The sequence below is a fragment of the Ambystoma mexicanum genome, chromosome 1p (genome assembly GCF_040938575.1).
Source record: "Ambystoma mexicanum isolate Mex_15411 chromosome 1p, UKY_AmexF1_1, whole genome shotgun sequence".
Classification (NCBI taxonomy): Eukaryota; Metazoa; Chordata; class Amphibia; order Caudata; family Ambystomatidae; genus Ambystoma; species Ambystoma mexicanum.
Window position 1 is genome coordinate 181067827 of NC_090921.1, and position 21905 is coordinate 181089731.

At 44.0% G+C, this 21905-nt stretch overlaps 1 protein-coding gene across 9 annotated transcripts in view; it reads right to left on the minus strand.

Annotated features, from left to right (window-relative positions):
- KDM6B (lysine demethylase 6B) overlaps nt 1-21905 on the minus strand; it is a 2050345-nt gene that overhangs the window by 1433605 nt on the left and 594835 nt on the right. For all 9 annotated transcript variants that reach the window (XM_069646240.1, XM_069646239.1, XM_069646242.1 and 6 more), the window contains one exon: nt 21376-21450. The gene's annotated coding sequence lies outside the window, so the exon portion shown is untranslated. The remainder of the gene's footprint in view (nt 1-21375; nt 21451-21905) is intronic.

Consider the following 21905-nt stretch of genomic DNA (forward strand, 5'->3'; position numbering starts at 1 on the left):
AGGCGGCCCCAGCCTACTCCCCGCACACCCAGTGAAAACAGCGGATTCAGACGCATAGCCCTTGTCTCAGTGGTGGGCTTAACGCCGAAAGGGTCACGTGATCCGCCTTATCACTGCTGCTGACCAAAGACTCCCGAGTGAGCATGGCCAGCCCAGCTGATCCCCTTAAAGGAACAGGGATATTCTGGGATGCGCCGAGTTTTAATGTTCCAATGTGATAATGTCAATCCCTGAAAACAAAGCTATGAGCTTCAGTCTCCGTTTCTGGGGCAAACGTGGTCCTCCAAGCAGTCTAAACTCCAGAGCAGCACAACGTAGCACAGCAGCGAAAACAGCGGATTCCCTTGTCTCCGCGTTGGGCTTAACTGTTCATATATAAGCAGGCCCTTGGGGGAGGGGACAGGAATTGAGACCCTCTCAACCTCCAATGTCCCCCTCTGGGGTAGAACTTGCTATGACTTCTACCCTGGTAGACCTCCAACCACAGGCTTAGAGGGATTCTTATTCTCTTGTGACATTGTTAGATTATTGGCCCTGTCACAGAAAAGACTCTCCCAAAAAGCACACAGTACCACACATAAAACAGGCATACACACAGACATAGATAAGCATAAACTGTTACATTACCACACGCTACAGACCTCATCACAGCCACTATTAGTGAGGTTCTTCAACCTGCAGCTGTGTGTTTTTTATGTTTCTTTCTTCTGGCCACTGCCCATAGCTCCACCCACTCTTCTAATAAGGGGATGGGTTGGTCGTCCCTCTTCCTGTTCTTTTGATAAAATTACAATGAAAGGGCATGGTTGGAGCTGGGCATCTGACACTTGAAGATGCAGGTGCACCAAAACAGTGAAAAACAATGGAGAAAGCAGACACAAGCCTCAGAGGCCATTGTATGGCTTGGCCCAGTTCTATGGTGGAGGGGGATAGATGTTGCTCCAACTACAGTCAGGCAGAAACAGGATCTGGGAGCCTCAACAGCCCCACCAAGTGTATACGTCAATGCTGCTGATGTCAGCATGGTGAGCACTGTCATGAAAGCAGTGGCAACACTTAAACAAAAGACAGCGATATGTGCATATGCAGGGAGCAATTTTGTTTTCAGTGTTTAGATTGTTATCTTTGTAAGGGGCAAAAACAAATCATCATGGACGGCAAGAAGTGCACCATCAAAACATTAGAGGAAGAGACCTATATCGCATACACACTTCCTTTACTCCCCTTCTCAAAGAATCACAGGAGGATCTTCAGCCAAAGAAGATCATTCGTGTGGGGGAGGGGCACGCATTCTTCATAAAAAAGCTGCCAAAGATCCCAAAACGAGTTGGGGAAGGTTAGAAAATTCAGAACAGACAAGGCATCTAAAAAGGGCGATGAGGAGGAAGGAACATCCAAGGATCTTAACATCCAAAAGAAAAAGGTTCTGTTTTTTTTTTAGATGCACTTGGAACAATTTTCAGTAACCAGACACACAGATGAGAAATAAGAAGGGGGGTTTACCTCAGCTGTTGTCATAACATACGTTATATAACTATAATTTAAACTGCTCTAAACTCCTAGCCAGGCAGGCCACATAGGTCTGCAGCCACACTTTTCCTATTGACTTTGGCAGGGATGCATTTCACAAATGTGCATTCCAACTATTGACTTTCTCAGCCTTTTCTTTTCAAGTGCAACTGGAAATATACAGAACATTACAAAAACGTTCAAAATGCATGATAGAGTTATCCTGTTTTAACTGCAGCCACTAAAAGCTGGGTGCATTTAAAAAATGAATTGTGTCTATGTGAAAAGCACAAGGAGTGGATCGACTCACTTCTAAGTTTTCCCGCTTGCAATTTGTTTCTCAAAACAATTGAGCTCCTTGCTTTCCTATCATGAGTGGGTTGTCACACTATCAACACTGTTATTAATATGTTGCAGCCACCTGGGCAGTAATGCAGAACAAACGCAACATAGACTACAAACATATCGGATATTTGTGTAAACAAACATTCAAGCAAATAAACACATCAACCAAGTGTGGACCCTTAATTAGGACAGCCCCATTGCAAAAGAAAATGTGTTGTATTGTTCGGCAAAAAGCTCATCTTATTCAAGCATCCCAGTTAAGATTGGCTTAGTTTCAAATGTAATCAAGGAAGATAGTTCCTATGTTGCTACTGATTACATGAATTACATCATTATCTGTTAGAATTGTATTGGCTAACAGTGAAACAGGTAGAATTTAGCCTTTATGAACCAGCTGTTTCAGACAATTGGGATGCCCTTCATAATTTCCATCGAAGGCCTTGAAATTCTGGATCCTCAGTGGGAAAGTGCCTGCAGGACTGCTGACCCTAAAGAGCCTGACTAGCTTGGGTAAGGAACAAGCAAAAAGTCTATGAAGGAGACAGGCACCTGTACTGCATTTACTGCTTACATCCCAATCATTTGTTGGAGGACTGTGAAATCTGCGTAGGGTTCTCACAAAAAGCCCTCAAGGACAGGATACGTTGCCTAACCTGTTGGCTGAATGAAGGTACTTATCCAGCCTCGGAAGCAGGCTCTTCAAGAAGTGTCAGAGCTACCACTTCTTCTGAAAAGAGACCCCCGTCCGGCCACAGATCCAGGTCAGAAGAGAGATCTGTCAAGAGGCATACAACGCAGGAGGCACTGTCTAAACAAGGTGAGAACTCCAATGCACCAAAGCAGAGGGCAGACTCGTCGACGGGACAGAACCAGCGGTCCAACAGTCACAGTCTCCCTCTCAACAAGGGCCAGTAGGCCACGATAGCTGGCCTTCCACGAAGAGACTGTCCTCGGGTTATGCGATGACGACCCAATCGTCGACGATAAAGTCACGCCCAGCGATAACATCCAAAACACGATAGTCGTCGGCCGGCCATTGTGTAAAAACTCCCATAAACCTATGGCATCGTCATCTATGCACTTGTTGTGAAAAAGCGACTCGCCGACGAGTGAGAAGCACAAGGACAAGTCGTCTATAACGAAATCCTCATTGACGAAGCAAAAACATTGTTCGTCGTCAGGGTCTCACTTGCCTAAATTGAAGCACAGGCCATTGTCGGGCCACGAGTCGTTGACGGTAAAGAAGCAGAATCACTCACCAGCCAGCGAAAAGGTCTTAGCGGAGTGTACAAAACACTCCAAAGCTATGGAGCCTGTCCTGTTCACGGCTCAATTCTCTGCTCTGGCCAGGGCAGCCTATTACACACCAGGCTTTGCATGGATAACGTCAGTCACCAATTTCCCTTTCTATGGGAAGTCATAGGTCCTCAAGGGATGACCTCACTAGTATAGGGGAACACCCTACAGGGGTATCACCCATCACATACCCAGAAGTCATGACCAAGCAGATCCTCCAACATGAAATCACGTCAGATTTCAAAGCGCCAATGGACAATTTTCCAGTAAATACAGATTCGGACTTGGAGAACTGTATTGTAAGCAGGGTCCATGGTCCCCCACCAACAGGAGAAGGGAGAGCACCAGTGTGTCTGCAAGTCTCTCACCATTAGGCGGGTCCTTCAACAGCGCCCTTGGGGCAGGCAGTGGGAGTAACCGCAACATACCCATTATGTTGCGGTTACATAATGGTTAGTAACCATTATGTTACTGCTGTCTCTATAGGTGTTATCAACGTTTCAAAACCTTCTAGGACAACTGAACGCTAGGCTAACCCCTTCGCATTCAGGCCCTTCGCAGGGTCTCTGGCAAGCAGCGCCAGGGAACAGAGGCCACCGATTTTTTAAGGATTTCAATCAGGCGATACACTCTGCTCTCGGCCTAGTGTACAGTGCAATGGAAAAACGTATTTGATATATGGATTCAATTATTTGAAAGATGTACCAATCGTATCACACCCCTTACTTAAAATCCCCGCATCACGCTGAACCAGGAATCACACTGGTTTGTAAAAGGTATTATTTATTTATTTAAGCTCAAAATCACAATATATATATTAATAGGAAAACAACAATCACCAATGGGGTGACAGAATACAGAATGATATGTTTAATACACTAGGACTAAGTAAGGAGCAAAAAAAGTGCAGCACAGAAAATAACTTTTGTGCTGGTTTCAGATCAGATAGCACAATGATTAGAAATTCCCCCTGCAACACCACTCAACCCACCAATAAGCAAAGTTAAATGTGAGTAGATAGCAGGTATTCAGAAATAGTACAGATCACAGTGTCTCACTTCTCCCTTCCCCCCTTACAGAGAAAGAGAAAAACGAAGTGGGCTTTTCAACTGTCAGAATGACTTTTAAAGTGGCTGAGCAAGAACTCTAAATGTGTGGAAAAATGCTTAAATTGTTGTAAATTCCTATGAGAGCCACTTTGAAAAGTTGCACACAAGCATAAACAATGATTTAGTCAGCAGAAAACATTTGCAATCTTAAAATCCAAGTTGGAAGCAGTTTAAATCTATTTTCCACGTGTAAAATTTCTCAGGATTTTATAATCCCGGCAAACTGTTCAGTGTGCGATATTCGCGATACCGGGAAATGGGTTCTATGGATGTTAGGTACAAGTAGGAGTTGAAATTTCGTTTCTATCACAGAAACTGAGGGAGTTATAGTGGTTTTAGTAAAGGTCGTTTTTTGCGAGATAGGCACGAGAATGGAAAGAGGCTTCAGTTTTAAAATCAGAAAAATATCGACTATGGAATAGAGCATCCAAGCTAAGCCACCAGGACGGCACAGGTAAGAGTCAGGAGTGATTTGCGACTTAGTCATGGTTCCTCGCTGTCCACCTTGGAGCGCTAGGCTGGTCACTCAAATGGATTTAATAGATCAAAGTTGACAAAATGACTAGGAAAAGGATGCTTTTACAGATGGACAGAATAAGATTTCACTACGGATTTAAACAATATTACTGATTATGGAAGTAAGGATAGTTCACAGGTTAGGAGGGGACAAGACTTTGGACCGTCAGCATTCTGGACCATCAGGATTCTGGACCATTGAATCGGATCTATCAGGGACTGACATCTGGGCACATCGGACTGGACAGGGTCAGCAAGGTGCTCTGGTCACAGCACGGTACAGCACAGGACTGGACGGAATCTGCCCTTCTTGGTGCGGAGAATATTTCAATTCAGCAGGCAAGCATTAACAGCACGCACGGCTGTATTATGATGCTTCCCCTAAGCTTTTGGGGTTCTGTTCTAGAATTTGAGGCCTAGCTGAGAATGGTTCAGCTATGCATGAGCCTTTGCTTTGCCAAGTTTCTGGAGTCTGGAACAAGGAATATGTAGATTTCAGCAGCAGGGTGCTCCGCCAGCATCAGGAGAGTGAGTGGATCTGTCTGTCCCTATGTGTTGTCAGCTGTCTCTATTTATTCTTTATTTATTCTTTAAAAATGACATCACAAAAGGGGTGTGTGGGCCGGCTTACCTAAGTTTGCCCCTTTGAGCTGGGATAGGGTCGACACTTCATCTCCGCCTTGCATTTTGAGTGATTGGAGCAAGGCTGGGTGATGTCAAGTTTTATGATTTGCTTTACAGTCCTCAGAGACCTCCCTTTAGCCATTGGTCTCCAAACCTGATTTTATATTAAACACACATTTCTACATTAGTCACTTTCATACAAATCACACCTAAAGATGCCATATTTTACCTAGCAGCTATTCCTCAAAACCCTGTAGTGGTGGGATCTTGGCTACCCTTTCTACAGAATTTTGCCCTTTTCGCTATGAACACACTTTCCAAATTTTCACAAATATGCATGTTTAACATGGGGACATGCGTGTACATTTTCACAATTCTATCATTAATAAATTTTGCATAAAACACATATCTTGCCATTCCTGTCCAGAACATGTCACACAGTTCTGCCGCCTCTTCACACGATTAATAACTCTGTCATTTTTATATTTTTCACCATTTTGAATAGCAAGTTATAAGTCTTTTAAAATGTGTTCTTTGTTCATGTTTAGCAACAGATGGTTGCTTGGCTCCGCCTCTTTTTGTCTCCCTGCAGTCCAAGGCATCCCCCTCCTGGCTTCTTCCTTGTGGAGGCCATTTACAACCCTTTTCACACTTCCAATTTCCTGGGCTGCAATTTTGTCATTGTTCCTTTGCTCTCTGTAGACCAGATTCTGTCCCCACCTGCAATTAACACCTCCCTGTGAGTCTCTGCTGAGAGGTAGGCCCTCCTTCTGGAAGAAAAAAAACCTGCTTTTCCAGTTCTTTGCAGCTTCAGCCAAGCTAATTAACTTTTAAACTTAGCAAAAACCACATCTGTTGCATCACATACAAATACATTTCTTTCTTAGCCTTAAAATCTGTGGAATCTAAAACACAACTAAAATCTGTATTCCTTTTTGGCAACAATCCTGTTTATGTTTGTTAAATCAGCAGACTTGAGTTTTAGGTCATTTTAGAGCTTTCTCAGTTCTCTCTGACAGCTGTCAGTCAGGCAGCCCGGGTACTGCACCCACATTTTGGCATAGAGGCTGTCAGTTTTCAGACTTTGTATGTTTCACAATATTTCATTTGAGACATGGATTTTAGCACCAGGCAAGATTGTGAATGTTGAAAAGTGTTGATACGCATTTTGGAGTTTTTGGCAACAAAGCAAATGTCATTTGCAGGCACATTTTGGGGTTTTATTTGCAAAGTGCTGCTTTTCTCTCTGCACTCTGTTTGCTGGTCATGGAACCCACTGGCACATTTCTGCAGGGTGTGCTCTATTTCCCCTGCACCTGCACCGTGGGTGGCAGGTTGTGCATCCCTCTTTTTGTGTGCTGAAGCACGCGGTTTTGGGAGGTTTTGCACGCACAAGGGTTTTGCCGCCATTGTTGCTGTTTCTTTCCCCATAACTGGCAAGAGATTCTGCATAGCACAACGGAGTGGGTCAATACATCCCACATACCCGCCAAGCAGAAAAAGTCAATTGTCCCGTTCCCGGGAACAAGCAAAGTGAACCCTCACAATTCACAGGTTGCCATCTCTACCGAGACCACAGCCTCCATGCAGAGCAAGTCCACCACGACGTTACCAGGAAGGAGAGTTACTGGATACTAACTTAGACTCTGACCTGAAGGACACTGACCCCACCACCACTCAATCTCTCCACAGGGATGACACCTGGGATACAGATGATACAGACCAGGCAGAAACACAAGGAAGCACAGCAGAGCGTTCACCACCAGATGACATAGGGGTGTTTCACGCCATGCTGTCCAAAGCGTGTCAAGAATTCGGCTTAAGAAAAGTGGAATAAAAGAAAGACTATTTTCTATGTGATCACATGGGGAAGCGTTCCCCTTTTGCAGGCTACGCATGCGACCAGTGCAACAGGTCCTAGCGTTTAGGTGGTCGCAAACCCAAGGATCATGGGAGGACAAGGTCATCATCACTCCAGCTCTCACGCACTCACTCCAGTGATGTGCCATGGACAGCAATATAACAGTGGGGGTGCCACTGCTCGAACCAATCCACCAGTTAACCCTGGTAACAGACGCCTCCTTGGTGAGATGGGGAGCTCACCTGAGGAAGCACTAAGTCAAAGGCCTTTGGACGCCAAGCTAAACATCCCTTATCCATCAACATCCTAGAGCTGCAGGCAGTCTGCTGGGCCCTAAAATATTTACTCCCATTAATTCAAAACTCAGTGGTGTGGGGCCTTACTGACAATACCACCACAATGTACTACCTCCCAAAGCAGGGAGGAACCAGGTCAGGAACCCTGTCACAGGAAAAACAGACCATGTGGCACTGGGCCATTCGCACCAACATCACACTGCAGGCGTACACAATCAGTAAGCGAACAGCCTCAGCAGGGCCACGATACAGTCCCACGAGTGGGAGCTTCATAGTAGCCAAATCGGCAGGTTCTTTGCAACATGGGGACATCCTCCATTAGACCTCTTCGCAACAGTGACAAACAGAAAGTGCCAGAAATTTGCGCGCAGACTATCATGCTTTTCTCCTTCCCATGAACCAACACATTTGCGTATATGTGTTCCCTCCCATACCGCTAATTAGGAGAACAGTTCAAATGATCCAGAGGTACCCTGCAAAATCATCTTGGGAACCCCTAGCTGGCCCAGACAAACTTGGTTTCTGGACCTCCTTCAACTGTCGGCGGGACAACCTGATCACGCTAGGAGCCAAAGCCGACCTCTTATCTCAAAACGGAGGCACAAACATGTATCACGACCCACGCTTCCTCGAAGTAACTGGGTGGCTCCAGATTACACAGAGTTTGGCCAACTAAACATACCAAAGGAATTTCAGCGCACACTTGCAGCGACAAGAGCCGCTTCCACAAATAAGTCATACAACCAAAATGGAAAAGGTTTTGTACCTGGTGTTCACAACAACCCATCCTGGAACCGCTAGCGATACAGACACAGCAGGTCCTCCCATACCTCCTGAAACTAGCAAACGAGGGTCTTGCAATCTCCTCAGCAAATGTCCACCTAGCCACTATTTCCAGATTTACTAGAAAGACAGGGAAACCGCCCCTGTTCAGTGACAGGCTGCTCAAGCTATTTCTTAAAGGGCTGTTCCGCTCTTTCCCCCAAAAAAGAGACTACCTACGGTGTGGAGCTTGAATCTGGTTCTTGCAGGCCTTATGAAGAATCCGTTCCAGGCTATGGCTACAACCCTCAGAGTTTGTGACTTGGAACTTGGCTTTTCTAGTAGCAATGACTTCATCCAGAAGGGTTTGGGATCTTCAGGCTCTGGTGGTAGAACCCCCCCATGCCTAGGGTTCACCAGGGACAAAGTGATCCTGTCCAACAGCCCTCACTTATACCAAAAGACTGAGTTTCACAAAAACACATCACATTACCCACCAATTTTTGAAACGCTGCTACTCCGGCGGAAAAAGCATTGCACTCCCTAGACGTCAAAAGGGCCTTAAAATGCTACCTCGACCGGACGAAGTCCTTCAGAACTACAAGACAACTCTTCATGGCATTTGGACCATCAAATAAAGGCAAAGCTATCAAAAAACAAGGAATTGCAAGTTGAATCTCTTCAACCATCTCTTCCTGTAATGTTAAAACAAATAAGCTGATGCATGTAACACCTAAAGCACACTCCACAAGAGCAGCAGCCTACAAGGGACATCTGCCAGGCAGCTATATGGGGAGTGCCTCACACCTTTATGAGGCACTAATGCCTACAGCAGCAGCACGCAGAGGATGTGCAGATGGGGGACGGGGGCGGTCCAATGCTAAGGGAGTAATGTAAGGAACTCATTGTGGCAACAGTAAAGACAGACACAAGTTATCACAGTTCAAGGGTGTTTATTAAACTGTATAAATAGGTGAGAAAAACACTTAATCTAAATCTAAGATGGGAGCAAGCTACGACCATTAAATAATAATAAGGCAGTCCTAGTGGCGTCTGGTCAAATAAAAAGGTCCTATATTGAAACAAAAATATTGCCAATCCTTACTGCTAAGTTACAAACTAGTGTGGGATAATGTTCACCATAAAAGAAAGAAGTGTTCACAAAATGATGGTCAGGATGGTATATCGGGGGTCTCCCTTCCCCACATTTTTGTAGCACGGGACAAGGCGGGACTTCTGAGCACCGTACACAACTGAGCTTCTCCAGCACAAGCTTACAGTTCTTTTCAGCGATATGAGGATCTTCAGTGGCCAAGTCTCTTTCATACAAAGTCTCTTGCCTCCGAGGGCCTGATGTGTCAACAATAACAAAAGTTCCTTTCAGTCATCTTTTACGTTGCGTGATCACTCTTTACCCCTGGATCCCCCTCGACTGGGCTCCGATCCTTCTTGAATATTAGCCTCCCTCCGTTGGGTGTACTACAGCCTTTTTTCTCAAAATACTTCCATCTGTGGTGTTCACGAGTCTCAAAGTCTTTTTAAACAACATTTCACTGTAGACGTCCCTCCGCATGGGTTCACATTTGCCAGATACACAGTTCACCTTTCTTTATCACCAATGCAGGATTCACTTGACTTAGCTTTTCTCTTTGCATCCCTCCGTCGGGTTCACATTGCCATTCTAACACAGTTCATGGTTCTATCATCTTATCAGAAAGAGGGGATTCCCTTCCTCAAGCTTTCTCTTTGCATCCCTCCATCGAGTCCACACTTGCCACAATTCACTAGACCCATTATGTTCTTTTCTTACCTATGTCTGGGTCTCAGCCCTGTCAGGCTTTACATACTTCTATTCACACAATGTTCTCAGGGTTGTTACTGGTCACCCTATTTCGTAGGTATCCCTCAGTCGGGTTCACATTTGCCTCCATTAACCAACGTTCACTTTGTTTCCTCAGCGTGCCAAAGACTTTCGATTGTACAAGGGCTTTTCACTCGACCCTTGTATGACCACTTTGACCTTTTACGTCGGGCTCTCCTAGGTACCCCTGGTATCAGTATTTTCAACAAAAGGGGACCAGCCAGAGTCATTCGAATGAGCGCCCACGTGGCGCCGAACCACTCTGCAGCTGGTCTTTCCCTGGGCTTTAAAAGTTCAGTAACACACAAGTTCTTTGTTCCTAGGTTCTTTCAGTTCATATCATGTTGCTGTTTGCAACCTTCTCTCAACACAGTTCGGTTTACTATCCGTTCTCCCTCTGACTCACTGGCTGTGATGAACCGCTTGGCATTTCTTGTCTCTGGAGTCAAGGACGGTACCACGGTAGCAAGCGCCTCTCCCCAACCTTTGTTATCAGTTAGTGGGGGCCCCGGGCACCGTTGACATCTGTTACACCACATGCTAGCTGTAGTTCCCGGGCTTATGCTTTCTTTCACGGAGGCTTTGTGGGTCTGGGCCAAAAAGGATAAGGGCACTTCCCTCATTGTCCTTTCAGTTCTTGACGCCTTTCTCCTTCATTTGAACTGCCGTCCTGGAATAGCTGTCTCCTCGTGTGATTTGCCTTGCTCAAAGTGTGCTCTTGTGTGTCGTCTTTTATCCCTGTGGGGAAGGGAAAGGGCAGTCAGGTGTGTATAGTTATCAGCAATTGCATGACTATGCCTGATCTTTGTGTTGGTACATGTTAGGTAAATGGCTCTGGTGTTAGTCTGTTGTCTGTCACGGTGTAAGAAAGTGTTTGTGTCGGAAATAGGGCGGATGGTGTTAAGTTAAACAGACTGAGAATTTGTAAAATAATCAGAGCGACAGGGAGAAGAATGACTCAGAGTACTCAGGTAGCAACAGGAAAACAGGGATTCTGGGAGATGTAGTTTCCCACGGCATTGGGATTTGGGTTCCTAATGGGTTTACCATAGGCAGAGGGGTTGTTGGCTTCTGGTAAGGGAGATTCATTAGGTGGTGCAAGGTTGATCTGAAACAGCCTACAAAAGCCTCAGGGGGTTTCGTCCTCCTCGTATTCTCCCTTGATGTAATCCCGCGTCTCACCTGTGGCATTCCCCCCATCCCAGGATAACCCTGGGTTCCTCTACCCAGGTGATCCTCCCTCGCTCGTCCACCCCCAGGGTTGGGATCTGAGAGCACCGGCTCCTCCCTGGCCACCTAAATAAGGGATTCTTAACGTCTACTTGGGAGAATACCCCCAGGTTTCTCACACTTACCAGTAACTCCATTTCTCCAGCGTTGGTATCTTTCATAGATTCACATGCGCACGCCAGCCGTCCCATCCAAGCAAACAACCTTCTGACTGGGGGTTATTCCCATCAGCAGGGTTGGTTAAAATCTGAGGGGAAGCTGCTGGGACGGAGCTATACATTCAACTTTTTATTGGTGGGGACCAAAAAGCACCCACAACGATGTGGGTAGGACACTCAATGTGTCAAAGATTTCCTTTAGGAAATGTATTATAATATAAGAACCCGGGGCTTCCCAGCCCGTCGACGGGGAATATTCAAAGCATGTGAATCTATGAAAGATACCAACACTGGAGAAATGGAGTTACTGGTAAGAAACTACTCGCGACTATTTTTCAAGTGCAAACACATGTTGCCTTAGTGATACAACTGTGTAGATAAGATATTGATAGCATCTAATGCTTATCATGCATAGATAATAAGCACTGATAAATAGATTCAATAGTAAGACTGTCCTGTGCTCAGGGTAGTAGTTTGTCTTGTGCTAAAGTGCAGATACCCAACTTTCTCAAATATCTTGCTTTGGCTACAGCACTATTCTCTACCAGAAAAAGAAACTGCTAGAGATGGGCATTTAAACCGCCTTTGAGGTGGAGTTTAGACTCTGGTATGCAGGTTATAATATAAATCATGACACTCCTACAAAGGAGAAAATGCCAGTTTCGAGAATTATAAGGAATGCCCTTTACGCAGAACAGAAAGAGTAGGAAAAAGTGATTCTTCCAAAGATACCAATTACAGGGACCAGAGCCCAAACCTTTGGTAATCGTACAGGTTGACTCTCTCATGCCAAACCTGGGATGGAGGCACTCAATGGCCATTGGAGACATGGCTCCCATAAACACCAAGGTAAAGGGTGGACGCCAACCTAAAAAGAAATCATGGACACTAACCTCATTTCACACTGCCATCTATGAACTATACATTGCGCAATTAGGTGCTGAAAGACTTTCGGTCTCTTTACACAATTATGCAGGGAGGGGAAGACTTCTCTGAAATCTTGTCAGATATGGAACAATAAATACATACTGCTATGCCAGATTGAACACCCCAGCGAGGAAGTGGAAGACCAATGCTTCTCCAAAGAAGGTTACCCTGAATGTCCTGGGCTAGATGATGTTTGGCCCTTGCCTTGACTTCATGGTCAAAAAGCCATTTTAAGATGAGAAATATTCAGTGCCTCTGCAGGGGAAATTGCCCAGACCCAAACCATACCAATCACAGACGCCCTCATATCAAACCTCAAAAACCTAGATATAAGTTCAAGTACTTACCACAGCTTTAACAGGGGCATACAAAATTACTCTCAGTTCAACCCCTTAAAATCCCAACAGTTCTGACTATTAGAATACTCTGAATCGGGGAACGTCTCCAGTGGGGGCAGACTTCAGAAGTTTGCCACCAGCCGGAGAAATATAATCAAAGGCAAATGCATGTGCAACATTGTTTGGAACAGATACAGAATAGAATTCACCAAGACCCCCATTCTTTCCTGAGATCATGAGTGATAGTGACAAACAACTCTTCACAACACAAGCTGGTGGCATAAGTAGCTTCAGATTTGTGTTCTAAGTGCGACGAGGTCCACAGTTTAACTCTGGGAATGGGCAGCAGGGTGATCATTGGGTCCGGATGCCGCTGCCCGATAGTGGATGCTGGTCCTGGAAGAGGTAAACTAGGGATCCCCCAGACCACCCTTGCTGCATTCCCAGAGTGAGTCCCAATTCTAGAGAAGTTGTCTTTTCCCGTCTCCCAAAGTCTCACCTGGATCAAAAAGTAGGTCTTCCCCTTTAAAGGATTCAAGCGGAGGGGCTCAGAAATGAAGGGATATTGTAAGGATTCATGGTTTTCCCTAAGCACTCGCTCCGAGTCAAAGTATCAGCACGGTGTGCAGGACAAGAACGTATCCCCTAGGCTCCACTTTAGGGGAGAGGGATTTAGACAATAAAGGTAGCCCTGGACAGTCTCCAGTTGTGGGGTGTTTCAGTAGGAACTAGAAGAAGTGTTTGGATGAGTGTGACTAGCTACAGGCGTATTGAGAAGGCAGGAGGAGAAAGTTGGTGGAATGGGAGTATGCCATGTAATAAGTGAATTGTTGGAAGAGTATTACCATCTGTCCCTAGAGGGAAGGTTGCCAGAGCTGGCCAAAGACAACTCTAGGAGGTAGCTGCAGAAGGAAGGTATCAGCTAGATGGAGAGATTGCACAGATCTGAAGTAGCATTCTGTTGTGATATCCGAATGGAACAGAGAACATGGAAGGAAGATGGCAGAAGAGGATTGAGAAGGAAGGTGATGAGCAAAGACAGTTGTGGAAGGTGACCGACAGGAACTGCTATTGGGTCTTATATTTGTAAGAGACTTAAAAGTATAAAAGGCGCCAATGCTTACCTTGCTTTGGGTCTGTTACTACAATTGTGGTGACAAGTATGGACATTACTGAAAAGGGCACTACACCCATGTTTAGCTGTCTACAAAAGAAAAAGCTTGAGATTAAGTTGAACCTCAATGCTTGTGAATCATTGATGTACTTAGATGATCTGTGAAGGTTACCCAATATGGACACTTAGAGGAAACTGTGTAGGCTAGCCAATATGTTACAATTAGAATAATTGTGACGGTTTGACTATGCATCGTACTTAGAAGAATTGTGTAGGTTAGCCAATATGTACTACAGGTAGAAGAATTGTGTACGTTAGCTTATATACTGCACTTTGCGCCTGTAGAATCTAGTCTCTGATTCAACCTAGTTGATTTGGAGTGTAGCCAACATGTCTAATCTAGGTAACTGTTAGAAGTGGCCAATGTTTTGACCCTTGTCGCATGCCAGGAACATGAAATTCTAGCCAAAGGCACGGCCACCGACACGCACACATCTGCCATCATATCCACTCAAAGACACTTGGCACGACAACTCTGCCATAAGAATGCAGCTTCTGTTCACGACAAAAATGTGATAGATAGCTGTACACATAATGACTAGCCCGCTCTCGCATACCCTCTCTAGATTACTTCACCTATGCCAGCTCGACATGGGTGGCTAGCAGGAACTTGGCCACCCCTTCATATCTTCACATTGGCCAATATGCCCACACGCATACACTAGCACCTCCTTGAACTTCCCATACCTGGATTCCGGTCCCAGAGGGCGTTCAACCGACAGCATGCTGTGACCATACTAAAGGTAAAAGGCACCATCTACTACTAGCGTGGTGGCAATGACTCTGGAGGATTGTTCAATAAAAGAGCAGGGTGCTTAAAAGGGTACTTGCATAAGATCATGCTGCACCCTGACTCCAAACCAGTAGTACAGAACATTAGGAGTATCCTTCTTACGATCCGAATTTGAGTGAAGGAGGAACTTAGCAAGCTTAAAAAAGATGGCATTATCAAAAGAGTCGAAGCAACAGGAAATGTCCCACCTGTCACGGCGAAGGCAAACAGGAATCTAAGGCTCTGCATAGACCTCATAGCCCTCAACAGATGTTTGATATCTGATCATCACCCTTTGCTGAATATAGCAGAGACTTTGTCTACTACAAGAAATGCCTGCATATTCTCATCGTTGGACACCACTTTGGGCTAACATTAAATAAGGTTATGCCCACAGTTCAAGGAACTAATGGCCTTTATTACTCCTGAAGGACGATTTCAATTTGTGTGAATACGATTTCAATTTGTGTGGAAGCCTTTCAGGCTCGTTTCAGAGGAGTCAGTCTACCAAAGAATTATACATTTTATTTATTTATTACATTTGTTGCACGCCCAGCCCCTGCGGTATCACGGCATAGTAAACTACCACACGGCGTACATGAACTATTTAAGAATGAGCCAGGAGTTATATGTTTCCAAGATGACATACTTGCTTACGGTAATAACCAGGAAACTCATGAGGCCATAATTACCATAGTAATGAAAATATTTGTGGAAAGGGGTCTCAAGCCCAGCGAGGAAAAATGTATATTGAATCAAACCTCTATAGAATACCTGGGGCATACTGTATTGTAGGGAAGTCTGATTCATGAGAAAAGATGCAAAGTAAGGCGTCATTGTAAAAACAATATTTAAGCTGCAGCCTGTGCACAGCAGTTGGGAAACACACACAAAGGAAATGTGCAATGTTTTGCAAACACTCAAAAGCATAATTGATATGGCCTGCCCCTCTCCTCCCCACCACCCGGTACAGCTGTACCCCTTCTCTGTGCCCCTCTGTATCCCACCCCTCCTGTATATCTGTTCTGTTACCTCTGAAACGTGCTCCATTATTCATCAGTATTGGTGTATACATCTGTAAAGCGCTCTGTTGCTTCTCGAAGCTAGGTCCGCGCTCAATAAATACCTTAATAATAAAAGGCCTGAGATGAACATTTCAAATAACATAAAATAACCTGCTCCTTTTGTTAAAATGGGGAACTGTTTAATCTGAGAAGGAAAGCAATTTCCAGTTATAGAAAGAAAATTGATTTAAATGTGTGCTGTTGTATGTGTTCATTATCTTCTACTGAAATAAAGAGACAGGATTAGGAAACCTGCAGATGTTGAGAATGTGGACTGTTAATGAGGTTTGATAAGCCAATGCAGTATGAACTATGGTGTTTTATGAAAATACACACATTAAAAGCTATAACTGACTAGAACCAACCTTAAATTGAGTCAGCACTGAATGCTGACATATAGGAATCCTTTCAACTCCCAAATATACTCCCCTGGCCCCCACGCCTAGCATGCAAGATAGAAGGACAGATAGGTTCCCTTCACAAGCAAATACACTCTTTGAAACCTGCCCACTGCAGATAAGGATTCTCCTCCAAACAAGTAAAGCAAACCAGACTGTGCTATAAAGTTTAAGTGTTGAGTTTTATTTCTTGCCCTGTGTATATGCTAGGGGTGAACATTTAAACACACTCATTTAAAAATTCAAATTAATCCGTGGTCCTATCAGTTGAAATCTATGAACACCATCTTGCAGTCCTTCCTGAATGAAAGAATGTAACACTTGACACGACTACAGGTCTGGAAACTTCTCAAGAGGAGACAGAATTCACACCATACAACCACATATATTCAATTTACAAATGGTCTTTCCATTGGCCAGGCCGTGAGCCAAAAAGATATGAACCAAGAGTCAAAAAGAGCAGATTTGCAGCCCAGACTCAATAGAACATTACCATTTTCATAGTCTTTGTATCTAGGCAGAAGAACTAAATGTAATGCAAAAAGGAAAATGCCCCTTAAAATGTACAGTGAATTGTTTCCATCTCCTACATCTCAGGAACCAAAACTCTTAGGGCACTCAATTAGGTGTTCTAACGTTCAGCTGAAAATTCTCTCTTGGATGTGTAAAACCGATTTTTTAAAAGTAGTTTAAATATGCTAATTAGGCAGATGTACATTTCCTTGCGCCGAAACAGTGCACCCCAGCGACCCATATATCCTAGCGTTCGCAGTAACAAGCCCGTTATGTTGCGATGGAAACATAATTTGAATATAAATGTAGAAATGCGTTAAAGAGAAAAATCTGTAACTCAGAAATTATTCATGGCATAATGATAAATATTGGATCAATTGATTTGTGCAAGAGCGGAATCTGGTGAGAAAATTATTAAAGTGGTCACATATGTTGAATTTAATGTTTCGGAAGGCGATACATTTTAATGCAGGAAAATGAGAGGTCATCATATTAAATGGGAGGGAACCTGTTTGTAGAAGTTACTCCCATTGTCCTTCCCCTGAATTAACATGCACAATGACTACCGAGGGAAAGGTCTACTGTGATGTCCCTTTTGGAACATTGTCCAATCATATTCATTGACCAATTAGACTGGGGAAAGTATACACACCTCAAAAAGGTGGGGGTTATGTTCCACAAAAGGTCAAACACAGACAGAGACTCGCTCGCTAACTGACTGACTGATGGAGGGAAAGAAGAATTGATAACAGAAAAGAGAAGGAATAGATTGCTCTCCTTTTGGAAAGCAGACAGTCTAGGAAGAAAGATAACCCCATCTTGCTGTCTAATGCCCACCTGTTCCTAAAGGGGAGAATAGAACCATTCCTTAAGAGGGTGTCCACCTGTCTGTGATAAAGCCAAAAGAAATTCATATATGAGTATGATCAAAACGGAAAATAATCTGAGGGGAGATACTAAAAGGGGAATTAGATTAAATCCTGTCCCCGTTCTTTGTTAGTACTGTAGGGTGGGAATATCTAAATTGATTGTGTATCCCGAGAAGTTAGAGAACATTCTGGAAAAACATATTGATAGACTAGGTCCATGGTGTGTAGATAGTGAGATCCTGACTCCTCCGCACTATGCGCAAGCACAGAAGAGCATAGGACATTGCACTCTGAGCAAACCTAGACAAATAAAGTAATTAAAACCACTTCCTGGATACACTGTCGAGTAGAATACTGTTGATAAAGCTATGTTGTTCCAGGTATTGGGGGAGGGTGATTATTTGCTACGTATTCTCTCAATATTTAACGGTTTCCCACTGAACGTGAGAAAGGTATGTGTTTGCACGATAATTAAATAGAAACATTACAGAAGGGAATCTAGCCTACATTAATGTTGAACATACTTTATTCTATAAGCCACCTACATACATGAAAGGTCTGGTAGTCTGTTGCAATTGAGTCTAAAATGCTGCTGAAATAATGACATGTCTATTGAGTAAGGGGGTGGTATCTATTGTGAATAAAGGGGAAGTAGGAAGACTTCGACAGGAAGGGATATTCTAAACTAATTTGTTGTTTTGCACAATTGAAAGATTCCACCTGGACTCTCATCCACTCAAGCCATGGTGTCTGCATGCTCAGGGTGAATTAAATGCATAGATACCTATGATGAAGTATCTGTGTTACTAAAGTCTATATTTGCACAACTGTAGCATTGAAAACTGAACTGACTTGTGTGTTGATTATTTCTTATCATTGACCTTTTATGAAGAAACAATTTGTTTATCTGTAATCTTATTAAATTATTTTTATTTCGTTAATAAATATACCTTCTGTGCAACCCTATGTGCTTCTTGTCCCGAATGGTACGGGAAGCTGTAAGGAATCAATATTATTAAATTGGAAGTCCTAGATTCATAAAAGGAACTTGATTAAATAAAAGAGAATTGTGTGCACCTGGTGTGAGGTTGGGTGGAAAGTTCCCCTGAACGAGATGTCGCCTGATTAAAACATCCTACAGTATCAGGAAATTGTTTTGAGCAGAGGAAGGGTTTAGTTAATGCTATCAAAAGGACACAAGAGCCAGGAGATAAAGACAAGTTGCGCTCGTGGATGGCGTAATATTATTACAGATCTGAATTTTGCTGACAAAACTGTTAATGCAAGACTGCTATTAAAAATAGGCTTAGGATGAGAAGTGTGCAAAGGAATTTGAGAGGCACTGCATCAAACACCTTTGCTGAAGAACTTCAAAGTGGGAAGAAAAATAGTATCTACATATGCTAGCAATGATGGTCGGGGGGCAGTAATAATGCAATTGGAGGATGGCTAGAAACTGCTAATTGCTTTTGCCTTTACATTCCTTAAAGAGGCAGAAAGAAGTTATTCAGTGATTGAGAAAGAACTGTTAGCAATCAAGCAGTCAATAGGAAAATTCAGGACTTTTTGTGAGGTTCAAAATTCATATTTCGTACAGACCACAAGCCATTGAAGGACATCTTGCTGATGAAAGTAATGCACAAAGTTTCCTCAAGAATAAGTAGATGCGTGATATCGTGCCAGGAGTATGTTTGTGATGTAGAATACATACCTAGAAAGAAGAATGTGCCTGCAGACTGTTTGTTTGGGATGATAGGAGATGGTGAAGCTGTGGCTGGAGAAAGTGAAAGTGATGGAAAAGGGAAGCATTCAAAAGGAAAGTGTAGTAAGCACAGATTTAAAAAGGTATCTCACAAATGGCAGGCAACCATGTCTTGAGAGGTGATAGGGCAATACCCTCATTTGGAGTAAGGGACGGGATTACCAATGTGGTTCATGAGGGTCATCAAGGGATCTCAAAAACCTAACACAGTGAGAGCGGAGTATTGGTAGCCAGGCTGCCATTTACAGAGAGCTAGGATTGTGAGGAATTGTATCTTATGCAAAGTGAGTGAGAATAATGTAGCGTCATGGTGGGTTCCCATGATGCACATGACTATTCCCTAAATGCTTGGGGAAAGGGTAGGAATGGACATAGTAGGTCCCATTCAAAGTCAAAGATTGTTAGTAGACACATTGTCCAAATGAATAGAAGAGGAAATTACATAGATTGTGTCCATGAGGGAGGTCATCAGTTTCATGGAAGAGGTTTTCAAGAGGGAAGGATATCCTGATGAAATTCCAACAGACAATGGGGTACAGTTCAAATCAAATGAGATTAAGTATCTACAAGGAAATTGTACAGTACATACATTCACTTCAATATACCACCCCCGACCAATGGCATTGCATTAAGATTTAACAAGATTATAAAGGATATTGACTGGTGGGCCTGTGCCAACAATGCAGACTGGAAGAAGGCTGCAATTGACAGAGAGAGTGCTCACAGGTTTTCACCACATTGTAAGGCAGGCTGTCACCTTTCCAGATGAGTAGGGGAATGAAACCCAATAGCAAAATGTGTCCCCCTTGGCTGAAGAGGGCAAGGTGGCTCTGGGACTATGTGGAGAAGGCAAAGTACCATATTCAGGAGAAACAAGAGTATAACTGTCGTCCTCAAGCAAGGTAGGTTTTGGAGCCTTTTATTTCTCTTAAGTCTCTTAGAAAGATGAGCCCCAATAGCATCTAAAAAACACATGTGCGAAGAAATGTTTGCAGCCCATCTGGGTGGCCGTGCCTTCGGCAGTATCTATAAGCATTGAGTGTGATGTACCTGTATGTCCTGGCTGGTTCCTGGTTGTGCAGATGCAGCTAGATTTAGAAGGGGGTGAAATTCAATTAGCGGCTCAATTCTGGCCATTGGCTATATAAATACACCCAGTATAATACAATATTGCCTACACTCACAGATTCATCTAGATGCAATACATTGGCTCTCTGCCAAAATCAATCTAAATGCAGTACATTGGCTACCATGAAAAATGAGTCTAAATGTAATCCATTTGCTACACTCAAAATTAATCTAAATGCAATATATTGGTTACCCTCAAAATTAATCTAAGTTTAATACATTGGTTAGCTTTAGAGCACAACAGGATTTCAAACATTGGTAAGAATAAAGTAATAAGGTAGTGGAAGGATTCAGGTAGTGCAGCACTGGCTATGCACCCAATTCCTGCTACCTTACCTTTTGCAGCAGAAGATGGCTTTGTACGGCACCCATGGCACACAGGCAAACAGGCAGTGGGAGCTGCCCTTTGCCTTTGGCCCTTAGCTGGATGGCTGGACAAGGCTGCCCTGGGACTCCCTGTTAAGAGCTGGGCTTCCTGGAAGTGAGCACAAATCACAGGAGAGGTGGGTGGTTGGGAACACTGGAGGGGGAGTTTGTGGAAATGGGAACGGGAAATGAGGAAAGCATGGGGGAAAATAAAAATAGAATATGGCCACCCAACCCATGGTGGTATCCCCAGTGTGACCTGGGTGCCAGCACCCGCTCCTGCTGGTTGAGTGGTGGAAAGGAGCATCTGTAATACATGTTCCGTGTTGGTAGAGCTTCCTGGAAGCGAACACCAATCACAGGAGGGGTAGGCGGGAGTGGGACGGTAGGAAGGACTGGTGGAGGGAGCTTGGGGAAATGGACACAGGGAGCAAGGAAGGCATGGGGGAAGAAATCAAATGAAATATGGCCTCACGAGGTGGATGCAGGCCACTCACCCCACTGTGGTATCCCCAGCCTGCGATGTAGGTCAGCACCTGCTCCCGTGGGTTGACAGCGGCGGAAAGGAGCACCTGACAAAGAAAAAGTTATAATGATGTTCTGTTGTTCTGTTTTAGATGACAATTGCAACAGGTAGAAAAAGGGCGATTTTCAAATGCTGCATTTTGTGAATCAAGCACAAGCTTTGGGCCTAGAAATAATATGGTAATCCTTCCCCAAATCCATGGCAACACACCAACAGGACTGAGGAGGTGACTTCCTTCCCGAGAAGGAAATGACACTTGGGCTCGGAGGATGGACTATAAAACTTGACACTTGTTTTTTTCCTCGGAACTGGCTTTGCCAGCAATGAACACAAATGCTTCCCATTTACACCGTCCATCTGTCTGAGCTTAGACTAAATTTCATAAATATATATTGAAATCTGGGCAGCACTCAGCAGTGGCCCCCTCTCAAATAATCAAATTCCCCATCTCTGGGGGGGGGGAGAATGTTACACCTTTGGAGAGTGGACATCTCACACAAG